The following is a 3,562-nucleotide window of genomic DNA, read 5'->3' on the forward strand; positions in this document are numbered from 1 at the left end:
GTTAATTTTTAGTGAGGCTTCAAAATGCCCTAGTAAATCACTGAATCATTTTAAGGATGTGTTGCTGCTTTCTCACTATTCCTCCCTGCTGTACATGAAAAAGCTGACTTATTTGTAATCAGTTCCGTTCCTCCTTTCATCCCATTGAAGCTTACCTAATTCTCTGCTGTTACCGTCACTCAACAAAGCAGCCCATAAAATTGAAGATCAAAGATAAAGGAAGAGCATTAAATAGCACGGCAGGATTTTCAAAGCCATCGGATTCTTTAACAAAACTTACCCCCCTACAACTGGATTCACCGTATTAACACTGGGAGTTAACCTATTGCGTGTCTTCCCCTTTGGAAGTAATGCTTTCAGTTACTTAGAGGATGTCACACACTACTGCACTTCCAATGAGGTACATTATATACAAAACTGCACTTTAATTGATCATTTTCTTCATCAACTAAATTTTAGAGCAAAGTTTAGCAAAATGAGGCAGAAAGGATTTAAAGTAGACTACAGGCACACCTTGGAGATATAACAGGTTCGGTTCCACACCCCTGCAATAAAGCAAATATCACAGGAAAGCAAGTCATGTGAAGTCTTCGGTTTCCCAGCGCATATGTTTACACAAAACTGTAGTCTATCAAGTGTGCAACAGCAGTATGTCTGAAAAAAAATGTACGTACCTTAATTTAAAACACTTTATTACTAAAAAATGCTAACCATCACCTGAGCCTCCAGCAAGCTGTAGTCTTTTTGCTGGTGGAGGATCTTGCCTTGAGGTTGATGGTGGCTGACTGATCAGAGCCGTGGCTGCTGAAGGCTGGGGAGGCTGTGGCAATTTCTCAAAATAAGACAACAGTAAAGTTTGCCACATTGATGGGCTCTTCCTCTCACAAACAATTTCTCTGCAGCACGCAACACTGCTTGATAGCATTTTACCCACAGAAGAACTTTTCTCACAATTGGAGTCAATCTTCTCAAACCCTGCCACTGCTTTATCAACTAAATTTTTGTACTGTTCTACAACCTTTGTTGTCATTTCAACAATCTTCACAGCATCTTCACCAGGAGTAGATCCTATCTCAAGAAACCACTTTCTTAGCTCATCATCAGAAGCAACTCCTCATCTGTGAAAGTTTTATAATGAGATTACAGCAATTCAGTCACATCTTCAGGTTCCACTTCTAATTCTAGTTCTCTTGTTATTACTCATCTGCAATTACTTCTGCCACTGAAGCCTCAAAACCCTCAAAGTCATCCAGGAGGGCTGGAATCAACTTCTTCCAAACTTCTGTTATTGTTGATATTTTGACCTCTTCCCATGAATCATAAATGTTCTTAATGGCATCTAGAATGTAAATCCTTTCCAGAAGGTTTTCAATTTACTTTGCTCAGATCCACCAGAGGAATCACTACCTAAGGCACCTATATTCTTACAAAATGTATTTCTTAAAGACTTGAAAGTTGAAATTACTCCTTGATCCATGGGCTGCAGAATGGCTATTTTTGCTAGCAGGCATGAAAACAACATTAATCGCATTGTCCATCTCCATCAGAGCTCTTGGGTGACCAGTGCACCATTAATGAGAGTACTATTTTCAAAGGAAACTTCTTTTCTGAGCAGCAGGTCTCAACAGTGGGCTTAAAATATTCAGTAAACCATGTTGTAAACAGATGTGCTATCATCCAGTCTTTGTCGTTCCATTTATAGAGCACAGAGTAGATTTCGCATAATTTTTAAGGGCCCTAGGATTTTCAGAACGGTAAATGAGCACTGACTTCAACTTAAAGTCACCAGCTGCATTAGCCCCTAACAGGAGAGTCAGCCTATCCTTTGAAGCCTTGAAGCCAGGCATTGGCTTCTCCTCTCTAGCTACTAAAGTCCTAGACGGCATCCTCTTCCATGATACGGCTGTTTCATCTACATTGAAAATCTATTGTTTAGTATAGCCAGCTTTATTAGTTAATTTAGCTGGATCTTCTGGATGACTCGCTGCAGCTTCTATATCATCACCTTGCACTTTTATGTTATAGAGATGGCATCTTTCCTTCAACCTCATGAACCAATCTCTGCTAGCTTCAGACTTTTCTTCTGCAGCTCCCTCAACTCTCTCAGCCTTCACAGACTTGAAGAGAGTTAGAGCCTTGCTCTGGATTAGGCTTTGGCTTCAGGGGGTGTCGTGGCTGGTTTGATCTTCTATCCAGACCACTAAAACTTTCTCCATACCAGCAATAAGCCTGTTTCGCTTTCTTATCATTCACGTATTCACTGAAGTAGCAATTTAATTTCCTTCGAGAACTTTTCCTTCGCATTCATAACTTGGCCGTTTGGTGCAAAAGGCCTAGCTTGTGCCAGGCACACAAGAAGTACTCAATAAATATATTTCTTTAATTATTCCTTTAAAAGAAATTTGCTTTTCCCAACAGTTGGGATCAGTTCAAAGAATTTAATGGAAATAAAAACAGCACAGGTTGAAGGCAGTTATCAAACCTGCAACTATGAGACAGGAAACCAGGGCTTCCCTGGAATAAAAAAAACAAGGCTTACACATCTGATCGAAGCAAACATAACCCACAGAATGGGAGTCAGTCTTGTTCCAGTTCATGGAAGCACCATCTTTCCAAGCAGATTAATACGCATCCCTACTAGAGAGGTCTGTAACTTACAAGTAAGATGCAGCACTTTCAGTGGCTCTTGAATATTAAATATTTGGAGAGGAGAATCTCTCATTTTCTATAACTCAAAAAAAAGACAAGAAAAAGCTAAAACTTTTAGATCTTCTATTTCCATGGCCATAAATTAAAGATCCTCAAAACTATTTTCACCATAAAAGCCACTCTAAGGAACCACGTGGGGTATGTGACAATAGTCTTCAAAGTCCTCCCTGCTAGGATGTGAGCTAGGAGGACAGGAGTCTGCACCTGTCTGCCTGCCTGTTTCCCTAGCACCTACAGCAACAGAACAAGCCCTGGAATTAAATCAGTAGAAGTGGATTCAAATCCCAGCTCTACCTCTCACCATGTGTAAAATCAAAGTGTCTCAGAACCTCGGTTTCCTTCTCCATAAAAAGAAAATAACCTCTCCTTCACAGGGTGCTGTGATAATTCAGGCCCAGGTATCTGCATTTCATACAAGCAGGCGAAATGATTCTCACTCAGGTTGTCTACATACATAATATTCTAACAAACACCGCCTTTATCCCAAACTTCATGTTCAGTGAGGAAACTGAGCCCCAAGTCGTATCATCGAATGATTTTCTAAAAGACCTTCAGTGACTCTGAAGAAGTCTTGAGGGGCAGAGAGTGGGGCTGGCAGAGAGCAGACAGATGGGTGCCCATGATGTAGCAAGCAGAAGGGTTGTTTTGCCTCCTTTAGATATTGTAGCCATGTCATCATAAAACCGACATCCCATTTCACTTCCAAATCCATATATATGATTACTTTAAAATAAATTTCTAGCACTGGCATTAGTAGGTCACAGAGTATGAATTTTTCTTTTTTTTTTTTTTTTTTTTTTTTTTTCTTTGCGGTACACGGGCCTCTCACCGCTGGGGCCTCTCCCGTTGCGGG

At 40.4% G+C, this 3,562-nt stretch overlaps 1 pseudogene; it reads right to left on the reverse strand.

Annotated features, from left to right (window-relative positions):
* Positions 1 to 706: 706 nt before the first annotated feature.
* The window catches only part of LOC112066942 (tigger transposable element-derived protein 1-like), a 7,286-nt pseudogene continuing 4,430 nt past the window's right edge, over positions 707 to 3,562 (reverse strand).

The sequence above is a fragment of the Physeter macrocephalus genome, chromosome 5 (genome assembly GCF_002837175.3).
Source record: "Physeter macrocephalus isolate SW-GA chromosome 5, ASM283717v5, whole genome shotgun sequence".
Classification (NCBI taxonomy): Eukaryota; Metazoa; Chordata; class Mammalia; order Artiodactyla; family Physeteridae; genus Physeter; species Physeter macrocephalus.